The 16,792-nt window shown below is 42.6% G+C and overlaps 1 protein-coding gene and 1 long non-coding RNA gene across 9 annotated transcripts in view; one reads left to right on the forward strand and one right to left on the reverse strand.

Annotated features, from left to right (window-relative positions):
- Dgki (diacylglycerol kinase iota) overlaps positions 1 to 16,792 on the forward strand; it is a 449,800-nt gene that overhangs the window by 179,837 nt on the left and 253,171 nt on the right. The window lies entirely within an intron of this gene.
- The window catches only part of LOC147004016 (uncharacterized), a 70,210-nt gene that overhangs the window by 36,493 nt on the left and 16,925 nt on the right, over positions 1 to 16,792 (reverse strand). The window lies entirely within an intron of this gene.

A 16,792-nucleotide genomic window follows, 5' to 3' on the forward strand; every position in this document is an offset into this window, starting at 1 on the left:
ACCTTAGGATACCATGTCTCATTAACTTCTCAATCTTATGACTTCTGTAATACATGTAGTCATCATCAGTTATATCTATGTGATTAAATTAGTGTATGTGAGTGTGTGAGTGTGTGTGTGTTTGTAGTCTCTGTCAGTCTACCTATTGGTGTCTGCAAATTGTAATCATCTATCTATCTATACATATATATATATATAATGTATATATGCATGTATGCAAAGACAGTTTTGCACATAAGTTAGTAGTTTGTTCAATTCACTCTAAGCTATATGGCAGCTTTGTTCTGTAATATAAATCAAGTCTTCACTAGAGCATACAGCTCTGACATAAAAGAGCCACAAGACAGTGGTGACAGCAAAAGTTTGCCTATGATTAAGTTTTTAATTAGTGCCTGTCCATTGATGCATACAGAAGCAAGTATGGAAAAAGAAAGAAAAGATTGACAGATCCAAGTCTGTAAGGGAGACAAGAGCGGAGAGCAACAACCTCCAAGATGAACAGTAACAGTGGTCATGGAATATGATAAGACTTATTCTTAGGTAAGACAAGAGGTAGGCAGAGGAAGAACAAATATCAATACAACACTGGGGATTTCTTTGAGTCACTGGGCTGAAATCCTTTTTCTTGTGTCACAGCTGTGCAAGAGGAGTGAGGACTGACACCTAGGACCAGTCAGTTAAGGGGTCCAGAAAGCCACAGCGTAGCATCTCCATCTCAGATCCATCGTGTGTGGATCCCACTTTTTTCTGCTGTGACAGCTCACGTGCAGTTACAGGGCCATTCCCCACACTTCTCAGAAGGCACACTCACAGGTCCATTTGTCACGTGTTTCAATAGCTAGACCTAATTTTTAGGTAGGAGGGACAAAAAAGGCACCGGTATGCAGTAGTCACTCAACTGCATCCCGCACTAAGGAGTTCTGGAATTCATGTGGTAGCTTTCGAGTAAAGTCCCTCAGGGAAGCCTTGTACTACAGTCTTGTCCTGTTTAATGTTCAGAATATTCTCTGAAAAAAAAAAGTAATTAGGCAAGTTCATTATTGTGTAAACACCAAAGAATGTGCTTATGCAAACATGTGGTATAGGCTACTGTACGTTATAAGAAAACACATGGTGTATGTGATATCTGTTAATGGTGAAAATATTCTTTACTCTGGGGATGTACTAAAATATTAACTATGCTAGCATAAATCAGTTTCAAAGGGTGAGAAATGCAATATAAGAACAAAGTGTTGAGCTACATATTCGTGTTTCTCCATCCCAAAGAAGAACCCTCCAATGTTCTAGTGGTAGCATCTCCTGATATGGAGGAAGATGGGATTGGATGCTACTCTTTCTAACTACCGTCAGGTATCTGGTCCTCACCAAATTGCTTTCTGGGTGAGGCCCGGTTTGTAACTTCCCAGGAGGGAGAAAAGTAGCCCCTATCTATATAGTCACCTAGCTCACAAAGCCCACTGCCTCCACTGGCTTTCTCTTCTGAGATCTGGGTTGTTGTTTTCTTCTCAGTTGAGAACTGGGAGATGCACTGGCTGCTACAGGAGCGATGCGCTTTTGACTTGTGTCCAAACAATGTCCGAAAGGTGCTTTTCTTCATTCTTTCTGAGCATCTCTTAGGAGGTTTGCAATTTACCCTTCTGCGCATCAGCTTAGGTAGGAGTCCTAGCTTAGCTCAAGATTACCGAGGCTGCTCAAGCAGACGCAGCTCTGGGAACACAAGCACTTCAAAAGCAGAATCCTTTAGCTGATGTTCCTCGGAACAAAACACAGGGCTGAAAGTGCATATTAAATGGGTTTTATTACAGTACTCCAAGGCACTTCAACCAGAGCTCAGGAGGAAACTGTTACATGTGCAGTCAACCAGATGTACTGCATAGCAGAGCTGACGAGGGTGTGGGCTGAGGCAATCCTGGACTACAGATTGTTCTATTGAGAAACATGGTCAAAGTGTGAGAGGTTAGAGCCATTCTTGGCAGACACCTGGGGTTAACTGGAAAGAGCCGTTCTCAGTCACTATTGTGGTTTGGGTCCAGCATTTCCTCCTAAAACTTGTGTTAAAGACTTGGACTCCCAGCACGTGGTTACAGGGAGGCGGTACAGCCTTTTGGGGATGGTTCTAATGGAAGGAGGGTGAGTCTCTGAGGACTTGCCTCTGAACAGTCCTAGTCCCTCAGTTTCTCCTTCTGTTTCCCAGCAGCCACCTTTGCCACATATACCTGTGATAATACACTGTGGCCCAGAGCAGCAGGGCCCAAGGCCTGAAGACTGAAAAGTTTGAAATCGCAGGTCAAGGGAAGCCTTCTTGCTTATTAAGTTGATTATCAAGTATTTTGTCACAGTGATAGAGCTGACCAGTGCAGTCATGCTTGCTCCCTGCTTTGCATTTCTCTTCCATTCCTATCACTCTGGATCAGCTCCTTGCTGCAGTACTAGAGGCTTATTCTCATGAAGATATAAAGACAACATCTTTACTATAATCTAATGACCCCAGACAGTCTGCTCAGCCATTGATGCTTGGACGCAATCATTGATGAGTGCCAGTGAATGTGCTCTGATACCCAAAATTGGTACCCTGGCCACTCCTCAAATATCCCCATGTCCTTGTGCCTCTCAGCATTTTCAACTTGTCCTTCCCCATACTTGAGTTGCTCCCCCCTCCCTTCCACCTCACACCTGGCCACCAAACCTTGCCTCTGAAAACACATGGAAATGGACACCTGTGAGCCCAGACAACCCTCTGCCCAAAACAACACTAAAATTGGTTTAGTAGACAACAGTGCCTCTTAAACAACAAGATTTGAGGCCTTCTCCTACTGGAATGTATTGAAGTTTCCAAATGTCTGTCTTTTAAGACTGAAATCAAGACTTGACTATCTTTTTAAAAAATTATTATTAGATACCTAATTCATTTACATTTCAAATGCTATCCCAAAAGTCCCCTATACCCTCCCCTGCCCTGCTCCCCAACCCACTCACTTCCACTTCCTGGCCCTGGCATTCCCCTGTACTGGGTAATATAATCTTCACAAGACCAAGGACCTCTCCTCTCATTGATGGGCGACTAGGCCATCCTCTGCTACATATGCAACTAGAGACACAAACTCGGGGGGGGGGGGATACTGGTTAGTTCATATTGTTGTTCCTCCTATGGGGCTGCAAACCCCTTTAGCTCCTTGAGTACTTTCTCTAGCTCCTTCATTGGGGACCCTGTGTTCCATCCTATAGATGTCTGTGAGCATCCACTTCTTTATTTGCCAGGCACTGGCATAGCCTCACAAGAGATAGCTATCAGGGTCCTGTCAGCAAAATCTTGCTGGCATTATGTGTCTGGGTTTGGTGGTTGTTTATTGGATGGATCCCTGGGTGGGGCAGTCTCTGAGTGGTTCTTCCATCTCAGCACCGAACTTTGTCTCTGTAACTCCTTCCATGTGTATTTTGTTCCCCATTCTAAGGAGGAACGGAGTATCCACACTTTTGTCTTCCTTCTTCAGTTTCATGTGTTTTGCAAATTGTATCTTGGGTATTCTAAGTTTCTGGGCTAATATCCACTTATCAGTGTGTGTTCTTTTGTGTGTTCTTTTGTGATTGGGTTACCTCACTCAGATTGATACCCTCAAGATCCATCCATTTGCCTAAGAATTTCATAAATTCATTGTTTTTAATAGCTGAGTAGTACTCCATTGTATAAATGTACCACATTTTCTATATCCATTCCTCTGTTGAGAGACATCTGGGTTCTTCCCAGCTTCTGGCTATGAACATAGTGGAGCATGTGTTCTTATTACCAGTTGGAACATCTTCTGGGTATATGCCAAGGAGAGGTATTGCTGGATCTTCTGGTAGTACTATGTCCAATTTTCCGAGGAACCACCAGACTGACTTTCAGAGTGGTTGTACCATCTTGCAATCTCACCAGGAGTGGAGGAGTTTTCCTCTTTCTCCACATCCTCGCCAGCATCTGCTGTCACCTGAATTTTTGATCTTAGCCATTCTGACTGGTGTGAGGTGGAATCTCAGGGTTGTTTTGATTTGCATTTCCCTGATGATTAAGGATGCTGAACATTTTTTCAGGTGCTTCTCTGCCATTCGGTATTCCTCAGGTGAGAATTCTTTGTTCAGTTCTGAGCCCCATTTTTTAATGGGGTTATTTGACTTTCTGGAGTCCACCTTCTTGAGTTCTTTGTATATATTGGATATTAGTCCCCTCTCAGATTTAGGATTGGTAAAAATCCTTTCCCAATGTGTTGGTGGCCTTTTTGTCTTATTGATGGTGTCTTTTGCCTTACAGAAGCTTTGCAATTTTATGAGGCTCCATTTGTCAATTCTTGATCTTGCAGCACAAGCCATTGCTGTTCTGTTTAGGAATTTTTCCCCTGTGCCCATATCTTAGAGACTTTTCCTAGCTTCCTCCTCTATAAGTTTCAGTGCCTTTGGATTTATGGGGAGTTCCTTGATCCACTTAGACTTGAGCTTTGTACAGAGAGATAAGAATGGATCAATTCGCATACTTCTACATGATAACTTCCAGTTATGCCAGCACCATTTGTTGAAAATGCTGTCATTTTTCCACAGGGTGGTTTTATCTCCCTTGTCAAAGATCAAGGGATCATAGGTGTGTAGATTCATTTCTGGGTCTTCAATTCTATTTCATTGATCCACCTGTCTGCTGCTGTAACCAGTTCCATGCAGTTTTTAATCACAATTGCTCTGTAGTGCAGCTTAAGGTCAGGCATGGTGATTCACCAGAGGTTCTTTTATTGTTGAGAATAGTTTTTGCTATCTTAGGTTTTTTATTATTCCAGATGAATTTGCAAATTGCCCTTCCTAACAAGTGAAGAATTGAGTTGCAATTTTGATGGGGATTGCCTTGAATCTGTAGATTGCTTTCGGCGGGGTAGCCATTTTGACTATATTAATCCGGCCAAACCATGAGCATGGGAGATCTTTCCATTTTCTGAGATCTTCTTCAATTTCTTTCTTCAGAGACTTGAAGTTCTTACCATAAAGATCTTTCACTTCCTTAGTTAGAGTCACATCAAGGTATTTTATATTATTTGTGACTATTGTGAAGGGTGTTATTTCCCTAATTTCTTTCTCAGCCCGTTTATCCTCTGTGTAGACAAAGGCCATTGACTTGTTTGAGTTAATTTTATATCCAGCTACTGCACTGAAGTTGTTCATCAGGTTTAGGAGTTCTCTGGTGGAATTTTTAGGGTCATTTATATATATATATTATCTTATCATCTGCAAATAGTAGTATTTTGACTTCTTCCTTTCAAATTTTATCCCCTTGATCCCCTTTTGTTGTCAAATTGCTCTGGCTAGGACTTCAAGTTCTATATTGAATAGGTAAGGAGAAAGTGGGCAGCCTTGTGTAGTTTCCCATTTTGTGGGATTGCTTCAAGTTTCTCTCCATTTAGTTTGATGTTGGCTACTGGTTTGCTGTATATTGCTTTTATTATGTTTAGGTATGGGCCTTGAATTTCTGATCTTTCCAAGACTTTTATCATGAAGGGATGTTGGATTTTGTCAAATGCTTTCTCAGCATCTAATGAGATGATCATGTGGTTTTTGTCTGTGAATTTGTTTATATAGTGGATTACGTTGATGTATTTCAGTATATTAAATCGTCCGTGTATCTCTAGGATGAAGCCTATTTGGTCATGATGGACGATTGTTTTGATGCGTTCTTGGATTCAGTTTGTGAGAATTTTATTGAGTATTTTTGCATTGATATTCATAAGGGAAATTGGTCTGAACTTCTCTTTCTTGTTGGGTCTTTGTGTAGTTTATGTATCAGAGTAATTGTGGCTTCATAGAATGAACTGGATAGAGTACCTTCTGTTTCTATATTGTGCAATAGTTTGAGGAGAATTGGAATCTGGTCCTGGGCTTTTTATTTGGTTGAGAGACTATTAATGACTGCTTTTATTACTTTAGGGGATATGGGACTGTTTAGATCATTAATGTGATCCTGATTTAACTTTGGTACCTTGTATCTGTCTAGAAAATTGTCCATCTAGTCCAGGTTTTACAGTTTTGTTGAGTATAGCCTTTTATAGTAGGTTCTGATAATATTTTGGATTTCCTCAGGTTCTTTTGTTATGTCTCCCTTTTCATTTCTGATTTTGATAATCAGGATACTGTCCCTGTGCCCTCTAGTGAGTCTGGCTAAGGGTTTATCTATCTTGTTTTCTCAAAAAGCAGCCCCTGGTTTGGTTGATTCTTTGTATAGTTCTTTTTGTTTCTATTTGGTTGATTTCAGCCCTGAGTTTGATTATTTCCTGCTGTCTACTCCTCTTGGGTTAATTTGCTTCCTTTTTTTTCTAGAGCTTTTAGGTGTGTTGTCAAGCTGCTAGTGTATGCTCTCTGTCGTTTCTTTTTGGCAGCACTCAGAGCTATGACTAGCTAGGACTACTTTCATTGTGTCCCATAAGTTTGGATATGTTGTGGCTTCATTTTTATTAAACTCTAAAAAGTCTTTAATTTCTTTCTTTATTTCTTCCTTGACCAGGTTATCATTGAGTAGAGTGTTGTTCAGCTTCCACGTGAATGTGGCTTTCTATTATTTATGTTGTTATTGAAGGTCAGCTTTAGTCCGTGGTGATCTGATAGGGTGCATGGGATAATTTCAATATTTTTGCATCTGTTGAGGCCTGTTTTGTGACCAATTATATGGTCAGTTTTGGAGAAGGTACCATGAGGTGCTGAGAAAAAGGTATATCCTTTTGTTTCAGGATAAAATGTTCTGTAGATATCTGTTAAATCCATTTGTTTCATAACTTCTGTTAGTGTCAATGTGTCTCTGTTTAGTTTCTGTTTCCAGGATCTGTCCATTGATGAGAGTGGTGTGTTGAAGTCTCCCACTATTATTGTGTGAGGTGCAATGTGTGCTTTGAGCTTTACTATAGTTTCCTCAATGAATGTGGATGCCCTTGCATTTGGAGCATAGATATTCAGAATTGAGAGTTCATCTTGGAAGATTTTACCTTTGATGAGTATGAAGTGCCCCTCCTTGTCTTTTTTGATAACATTGGGATGGAAGTCAATTTTATTCAATATTAGAATGGTAACTCCAGCTTGTTTCTTCAGACCATTTGCTTGGAAAAATGTTTTCCAGCCTTTTACTCTAAGGTAATGTCTGTCTTTGTCTCTGAGGTGGGTTTCATGTATGCAGCAAATGTTGGGTCCTGTTTATGTAGCTAGTCTGTTAGTGTATGTCTTTTTATTGGGGAATTGAGTCCATTGATATTAAGGGATATTAAGGAAAAGTAATTGTTGCTTCCTGTTATTTTTGTTGTTAGAGTTGGGATCCTGTTCTTGGGGCTATCTTCTTTTAGGTTTGTTGAAGGATTACTTTCTTGCTTTTTCTAGGGCATAATTCCCCTCCTTGTGTTGGAGTTTTCCCTTTCATATCCTTTGAAGGGCTAGATTCATGTAAAGATACTGTGTGAATTTGGGTCTGTCATGGAATACTTTGGTTTCTCCATCTATGGTAAATGAGAGTTTTGCTGCCTGTAGTAGCCTGGGTGGCATTTGTGTTCTCTTAAGGTCTATATGACATCTGTCCAGGATCTTCTGCTTTCATAGTCTCTGTTGAGAAATCTGGTCTAATTCTAATAGGCCTGCTTGAACTCTTTAGATATTACTTGACCTTTTCCCCTTACTGCTTTTAATTGTCTATATTTAGTGCATTTGTCGTTTTGATTATTATGTGTTGGGAGAATTTCTTTTCTCCCAGTCTATTTGGAGTTCTGTAGGCTTCTTGTATGTTCAGGGCATTTCTTTCTTTAGGTTAGGGAAGTTTTCTTCTATAAATTTGTTGAAGATATTTGCTGGCCCTTTAAGTTGAAAATCTTCCTTCTCATCTATGCCTATTATCCTTAGGTTTGGTCTTCTCATTGTGTCCTGGATTTCCTGAATGTTTTGAGTTAGAATCCTTTTGCATTTTGCATTTTCTTTTATTTTTGTGTTCATGTTTTCTATTGAATCTTCTGTACCTGAGATTCTGTTTCTTTTTTTTCCAATACCTGATTCTTTTTTTTATAAATATTTTTTTATTACATATTTTCCTAAATTACATTTCCAATGCTATCCCAAAAGTCCCCTATACCCTCCCCCCAACTCCACTACCCACCCATTCCCACTTTTGGCCCTGGCGCTCCCCTGTACTGGGGCATATAAAGTTTGCATGTCCAATGGGCCTCTCTTTCCAGTGATGGCCGACTAGGCCATATTTTGATACATATGCAGCTAGAGTCAAGAGCTCCAGGGTACTGGTTATGCTCGCATCTATGGTTCCTGATTTCTTTCCTAGGATTTCTATCTCCAGAGTTGTCTCCCTCTGGGTTTTCTTTATTGTTTCTACTTCCATTTTTAGATATTGGATGGTTTTGTTCAATTGCATCACTTGTTTGGTTGTGTTTTCCTGTAGTTCTTTAAGGGATTTTTATGTTTCCTCTTTAAGGACTTCTACCTGTTTAGCAGTGTTTTCCTGTAATTCTTTGAGGATTTTTGTGCTTCCTCTTTAAGGGCTTCTACCTGTTTAGCAGTGTTCTCCTTTATTCCTTTGAGTGAGTTATTAATGCCCTTCTTAAAATCCTCTACCAGCATCATGAGTCATGATTTTAAATTCGAATCTTGCTTTTTGGGTGTGTTGGGGTATCCAGGACTTGCTCTGTTGGGAATACTGGGTTCCAACGATGCTGAGTGGTCTTGGTTTCTGTTAGTAAGATTCTTATGTTTGCCTTTTGTCATCTGGCAATCTTTGGTGTTAATGTTCAAGCTGTCTCTGGCTGGAGTTTGTTCCTCCTGTGATTCTGTTAGCCTCTGTCAGCACTCCTGGGAGTCCAACTCTCTCCTGAGTCCCAGTGGTCAGAGCACTCTCTGTAGGCAAGCTCTCCTCTGGCAGGGAAGGTGCACAGAGGTCTGGGACTCAGCTCTGCCTCCTGGCTGAGGATGAAGGCCCGAAGGGACCCTGTCCAAGAAGCTCTGTTGCTTCTGCGGCCAGTGCTCTCTCCTGCACTGACTAGTCTCTGGGACACCTGGGATCAAGACATGACTATCTTTTGGATCTTTCTCACAGAATCAGTCTCTGAGCCCCTACTCTCTTCTGTGTGACTGTTTTATTATCTGAACCACTTTTTTTTTTTTAACTCAGCCACTGTGTGTCTCTGCCATATCCTATGAATTATATCTCAAGTTCTTCTCCAGTATATTAGCAACTTTCCCCAGAGGATGGAGGTTCCCTTTTCTTTATAGCCTGCATAGTCCTTTCACTGTGGTATGTACACAAGTTATGGTGATCTCTTTGGAAAAGTTGGTAGTTAATGGGTTGTTACAGCCATATGGGGAATACTTCTGTAGGTCACCAATAACTGACACAGAGGGATTCAGGTGCATCTTTATATATTAATGCATGGTCTGAGGAGTTTGGTGCACCTGTCTGATTCTCCACCTACTATCCAGCTGTCCATGCTGCCCTTTCTCCTAAATATTCTGAGGTATTTTGGGGATCATTTAGCATTTATGATATTTGGTAGAGCTGCCTCTGTGAGGATATTACCCTCATAGCCTACCAGAAGACACTGCCCGATAGGGTTGCCATCCACAGTTATGATGGATGAAGGCCTCTTCTTTAGCAGGGCCAGCATGACTCAGGATGAGTGCTAGAAACTTATCTCCTAGCACATCTCTTGTAATCAAACTTCTAGGGCATCCTGAGTTGGTACATGAGCCACAGACTCATGCAGACACGTGTTCCTTTGTCTAAGGTCCTGAGGTCCCTTTGTCACGCAAAGACTTGGTGATGCCCTCTGCTCCTCTTGTAAGAGCGTGCTGGAATTGCAGCCGACACCCTCCTGGCTTTTCTAAAGTGTTCTGTATTACGTGAGTAGAAAAGAAGAGATACCCCAAAGGATGGTGGAGGTTTAGCTTGGGCTCTGAAGCCACAGAAATGAGACTTTCAGATAATGTCAATCCTTGTTTTCCCCAATGCCGATTTGCTGATTGCATCCCAGGCTCCGCAGAGAAGCAGGACCTGCCAAGGATGCTTCTCATTTCTTCTAATTAGACTTTAAAATAAAAAAAAAATTCTTGTGTTCATTTACCTTAAATTATATAACAACAAAGTTCTGCTCACGTTGCACAGAGATGCTGTTCTCCACTAAGGGATACCATAGTTCTGATGTTCTAAAGGCTTTATTGATCCTCCTTTAGCCTCCGTCCAAAGAGGATCGAGGATCATGCCTGCCTTGTGGAAGTCTGAGCTCTCCTCTCCACCCTCCCACCAGGGCTGCTGCTGCTGCTAGGCGTCAGGGTCTGCAGTGTGGAGCATGGGGACCACTTTAGCTTCTTGGCTGGTTTGTTGTTTTCTCTTTGTTAGGTTCCTGGCACACTCTCAGTTTCTGATCCAGGAAGGCCAAGGGGATCAGGCATCTGGTAGGCAAATTTCCTGAGACACTCCCTTTCTCCTTCCTCCACGCTGCCACCAGCAGCAGCCTTCTTAACCTCTCTCTTTCCCAGGCCAGGCCCAATAGATCCTGATAGTGGCCTAAATACCTCTCTCAGCTCCTGGTACTATGGCTTCCTGTCTGGAGCTCTTTCCTGGGCCCAGCACCTCTTTCTCACTGAAGCCTCTCCACATCCCCACAAGCAAGGATCAGTAGGAGGTGCTATTTCTGCATTGTATCCCTGTTCAGGTCTCCTGGGAACCACCAGAGGAGGCTGGTGACCAGAACCCCTGATCCAGCTGAGGCAGGGAAAGCGTGGCCCTGGAGACTCTTCAGTTGTCCTCTTTACTTGTGGTAGAGATGGGCAAGGGCAAGTAGAGTTAGTTCTTAAGATTCCAGTTGGCTTGTAGTCAGTGGGCAGTGCACAGCTCCCCTGTTAAGGAGAAATATGGCTTGGGACTCTGCCTTACTGCGGTGCAGGCAGCTCGTCTCATGACACCTCTTGAGTTCAGACTTTGATTGTTGAGAATTATAACCATTTAACTTCAGTGACCTTGGGCAGGAAGAAGGTGCAATCTATTCATAAACCCTAGGACTATCAAACGGAGTCACCAAATCCCTGAGCCATGTTCCTTCACTCCCCATTCCGTTTCTGTTCACCCTTCCTCTCTTCTGTTCAGCTCTGTGTTGTGTTTCCACCCTCCCCTTCCTTCCCTTTCCCTCTCCATTCTTCCTTTCCTGTTCCAATTTTCTTACCTCTGCCCTGCCCCTCCCTCCCTTCCTCTCTCTCTCTCTCTCTCTCTCTCTCTCTCTCTCTCTCTCTCTCTCTCTCTCTCTCTCCAAGACTGAGCTGTAATTCAGTTCATTGTAACTTACTAGAAATCCTATCTCTTACTCAAAGGAAGGGAAATAACATTCCTTTGCGGGATGCTTACAGACAAGGGAGTTCTAACCAAGAGGCGTGGTTAGGTGGGATAGGGTTGCAAATAAACCCTCTATGAGACAGTGATACACACACACACACACACACCCGCATCTGGTTATGAGAAAGCACATCCCTGCACCAGTTTGGTTCTGATCCTTCTGCCCCTGGAAGTTCATGCAGTTTTATGCCTGACTTGGTGAGAGCTACAGTTTGGGGAGGAATTGTGCCTACACTGAGTGGCAGCCGAGCTTGCTGCATGGGAACAGATAGAGTGACAAAGCAGCACTTGTCATGTGTCTTCTCTTCTAGTCAGTCTGTCATGCCCCCACCCCTACCCTAAAGCTCAGCATCATTGTTTGGCTAAGAACTAACACGCTTTCATCAGTCCAAAGTGAGATACACTGGGCTATAAACCACACAGTTGCTCTCAGCCTTACATTACCATTGTTAAAGCAGCCAGGACACCTGCCTCACATACATGCTTGCAGGTTACTGTGCTTGTTTAGAATACCAACAAGGGTGAAACTGGGACCTTTGTTAAGGGCACTGATGTTTATTTAGTGCAGCAAGTCCAGAGAGCTTTTAAATTCACTGATGAACACAAATCAATACATTCTTTATAATTTTATTCCTTTTTTAAAAAGAGATTATTTATTTTATGTATATGAATACACTATAGCTGTCTTCAGACACACCAGGAGAGGGCATCAGATCCCATTACAGATGGTTGTGAGCCACCATGTGGTTGCTGGGATTTGAACTCAGGAAGAACAATCGGTACTCTTAACTGCTGAGCCATCTCTCCAGCCCCATAATTTTAGTTCTTAAAATGTGTTTAGCGTCTCAGACAGTCTGTAGTTTTTAAATCATGTTTTTGTGTTATGTTCTATAACCAATGAATCCCTATATAAAAAAATAACAACTGTTTATATGCTGTGTTAATTATTTATACTTGATCCAATTGATCATTTCTCAAAGTGAAAGAAACATTGGTTTCAATTAGATTTTTTGCTGGGGAAATGTCAATGTGTTTGGCATGCACCTAGACTCCAATAAGCTATGCGCTCCTGCTGTATTTCCTGTTGTATTGGTAATTATGTGTTTAGATTCCAATAAGCTATGTACTCTTGCTGTATTTCCTGTTGTATTGGTAATTATGTCTCTAGATTCCAGTATGCAATGTATCGTCACTGTACTTCCTATTGTCTTTGTAATTATGTGTTGCTGTGATGAACATGCCTGACAGAAATAAGGGAGGAAAGGTTTCAAAATGTATTCAGTCCATCAGTGAAGTGGCTCAGTCTGTGGTGGCAGGAGTTTGTGGTGGTGGCTTGTATACACAATGGTAGACCAGGAGGCAGAAAGAGCAGATGTGAGCCAGAGGTGGGCTCAAAGCCTGACCTCATGACTCAATTCTACCAGCCAGGCCCCACCTTGTAAAAGCTCCATAGCCTTACAGTAGGCCAGAAACGCCTGTGAGCTGAGGAGCACAGCTCAGAAACCATGCTCTTGTGTTCCATTTAAATCTTCAAAACAAAGAAGTTACATATAACTAAGCAGAACTTCTGCTTTGAGCAGCATCTGCCCAGACACTTGGTATTCAGCTGTGTCGAATGAGTTTCAACAATTCAGACACTGGCCTCCTGACACTCTGTGCCGTGGCTGCATGTGAAGCGTTCTGCTGAAGGCTCACGTGTTGCGTGGTTTTCAGGCGCTTTTGAGAAGGAGTTGGATCCTGTATGATGGTGCTTGCTGAATGGGCTGCTAGCAGGGCTCAGTCAGAGGCAGCAGATTTCAGGGGAGGTGCCTTTAAAGGGTAGATCCTGTCTCCTCCTCCTTTCTCTCTCTCTCTCTCTCTCTCTCTCTGCTTCCCAGCTGCCATGGGTTGAGCTCCCGCAAGCCTCTCCACCAAGGTGCTCTGCTCAAATGGAACCTTGGAAAGAGAGCCCTGAAGCCATGAGCCAACATAAAATTTAGACTGTTTCTCTTTAGACTGTTTCTCTTGGGTATTTGTCTGGAAAAGTGTAATCCGTAAACCAAGAAGTCAGCAGCTAGCATGTTAGACTCATTGAAACAGTTACTACCAGTGGAGGAAATAAAACCATGTATTTACCACTGTGGAAAAAGACCTTGGGCTGTTATTCAGAATTTACCTAGCTTTGGGTATGATTATTGTATGAGGCAGGGCTCTCTAGAGGAACAGAACCAATAGAGAGGGAGAGAGAGAGAGAGAGAGAGAGAGAGCGAGAGCGAGCGTATATGTGTGTGTGTGTGTGTGTGTGTGTGTGTGTGTGTGTGTGTTACTGAGCTGGCTTATATGGTAGGGGCTAGGTAGCCTGACATTGGTTGCCTGGCTGCCGGACCCAATAGCTGCACAGTGCACAATGCAGAGACTCCCTGGAGAGTCACGGTGTTGTCTATGTAAGGTCAAGGAAGCAGGAATCAGAAGTCAAAAGAGAATGGTGGCAGCAGCTCAGGACATGATTATTCAGGAAGAAAAAGATGCAGGTAGGCAGGCAGGTGGGAGGAAGGTCGGGCCACCCTGCTTTTGCCCCACTCTGCCTAAACAAGATGCTGCCCACTGTTGATCCTACATCAGTTCATCCTGTCTGTAATGATTCTCACAGATACGCCCAAAGGTGCATCTCCCAGGCTTATTCCAAATCCCATTAAGATGATAATGAAGAGCAAGCACCAGGGCTGCAACCATCAATTACCTGACTTTCCAGAGTGAAAGCTGTTTAGAAGCTGTCACTGAGGAGGCTGGGCCTGAGCAGTAGTTTGGAGGGATGAGGTAAATTATGCACGGGTCATGAATGGGAGTCCAGGTTATGATATGTAGGGGTATTCTGAATCAGGAGACCCAGAAGCATATTCTAAGAAGGTCTTTTAAAATTCGGTATTATTTACATAAAATCCACCTTAGGACTTTCACACTATATTTCATATGTTACCATCCATAGACTTTCATGCTTGAATTAATCGAGATGAAAGATATTAGTGTATTTACACAACCAGAACACTGAGGATATATATTAACCCTGTGGTCCTTACACTCTTGGGAACCAGGATCCCTTGTTCTAGAAATGATTTTTGACTCAACATTCTCACCTAAAAATCAAGGAGAGGAGGAGGTGTGTGTTCTGGTTTCAGTGTGTATACACAACTTTCAGGGCCTAGCTAGTGTTTTTCTTCCTCTCAGCTACATACTGTTAGAGAAATAGGGGTTTCTTTGTATGGGCTCTTAGTCTCATTAATAAAAGAATTTAGAAATGGAATTGGAAGAAAGCCAGAGGGTGGTTTTATTGGAATTTGTGAGAATGAACGACAGGACAAGCAAGCTGTAAACCCTGACAACTGCCTTGAGGAGGGAGATGGGGAAGAGGCGAGAGAGGAAATCAAAGCTTTTGGGGCCAAGAAAACCAGCCTGTTTTGCAATGGAGGTCAACAAGTAGTTACATGGCGGAAGGAATGTGGGACTTTAGAAAAAAAAGCAAGTCTAGAGCGTTAGGGAAGGCATTGCCTCTGGACAGAAAGTAAAGAAAAGGTTATAGTTTTAGAACACGGGAAAGTCCAGACTAAGTTTGCCTCATGTGGTAAGCAGCTGTGTAGGAGAAAGGGCTTCTGGGAGATGTATGATCTCAATAAAGGGTTAATCATTCCTCCCACATCTTCTTAACACGTCTTCAGATGAATCCATTTTCCTGAGAGGTGGACTCATGGCCACATGATTGACAGGCCCAGTTGGAGTAACTCTTAACAGAGGAGACCAGAATGTTCAGGTTCTTTCCCCCAGACAGACCAGAAAGTCAAGTCACCACCAAGAGCCAGAAATAAAGCTCAGATTTCATTCTTTTGCCCATGAGATGCTAGCTTTCACTTAAGAAGCATCAACCAAGCCTGGTATCTCTGCACTTCTTTCCAGGCTTGTCTTAGAAGCTGAGGAGGCACAGTTGTAATGTTTCTTGGGTTCAAGGCAGGTAATGAGGAAGGAGTTCAAATTCAATGACTCGGAAGCCTGATAATTTTCTGTAATACAGTGCCTTCTTAGAATTCCCGGTGCTCCATAGACTAACTAAGAGGGCCCTAAGCACAATAGCATAGGGAGATAGGGCTCATTGATGAGGATGCTTTCCAGGCACTGTGGTGCTAGGAATCCAGCTTAAATGTTTGCCCATTTTGGGCAGCGTTGCCCGACATGTGTGTGCTGTAATCTGTTAGGGATCAGGTAGGCGGTGGGGCCAGAAGAGTTATCAACTCTGGTTTCCTTAGCTTCATGGTAAGTCTCATTGGTGACATGACTCAAATGTCACATGCACTTTCTGGAGGTGGTGCTCAAGCAGAGATCTGACCGGGACACTGATAGGAAAGAGGAGAGCAATGGCTATTTGTTTATGAGCATTCTAGTTATGACCATTTGCAGTCCAGCTGTATTATTGCTGCTGCTGTTTCAGGACTACTGCTATCACTGTGATTCTTCAGCTTCACATTCTTCCCCTCATGGCTGTGTGTATTCTTCCTCCTCCCCTTCTTTCTCCTCTTCCTCCCTAGCCCTCCTTCTGGTTTTGGATGGAGAGGAAGACTCTTGGAGCAATAGCCTTAGGCTCTGAGTTTTCCTTATCTTTCGTTGTCTGAAAAATTGGTTGCCAAACATACTAATTGTTCTACATCATGTTAGGAAGACCAATGCCAAGAGGGGGATCACACACTAAGAGCTCACAGACACAGTGTTATTGCTGAGGTGTTGTGTGCACTTGACTGGAAGCTGGTGACTTAGTTATCAATGGTATCCAGAGACTGGTGTCCAGACTTGGATGATGGGTCCACAGAGGAAATAAAAAGTGACAGTTTCTTTTCTTCTACTTTCCCCAGCATCCCCAGGGCTGTCTGTCCCTCCAGGGCCCTGTCTCCACAGCAGTGTTAGGTGTGCTCCACTGGGCTCCACTGTCCTTCCTCAGTGAAGCCAGCCATCAGTCACAGGTTGCCAACAGTCTACACTGACACCTTCCAAATGCACAAGCACTCCCAGCCTTTCCCATGTGGGCTCTTTGATAATCTCTTGTTATTATGAGTTTTTGTGCTCAAAATAGGTTTGGTGTAATATTTATTATGATATTTAGTATTTATTTGTTAATATTAATTTATAAATATATATGTGTATATATGTATGCATATATGTATATTTATGTGTATGATGCTAGGTTCAAAACAGCTGTGTCCTAGCATGAAAAATAACAGCTAACCCATTAAAGGATTTGTTAGTTATGTGATTCCAATTCATCACCTAAGAGAGGCAAGCAATGGTTTGAAGAAGAGCCTGTTGAAGAAAGTAACTGTTTATAGTCTTTAGAAAGTTTAAGATCCTCACACACTACATGCTGCATTTGCTGCTGTGCTAGTTACTACCATCCAACAG

The sequence above is a fragment of the Mus caroli genome, unplaced genomic scaffold (assembly GCF_978045245.1).
Source record: "Mus caroli unplaced genomic scaffold, Mus_caroli_1 scaffold_7, whole genome shotgun sequence".
In the NCBI taxonomy this organism is placed as follows: Eukaryota; Metazoa; Chordata; class Mammalia; order Rodentia; family Muridae; genus Mus; species Mus caroli.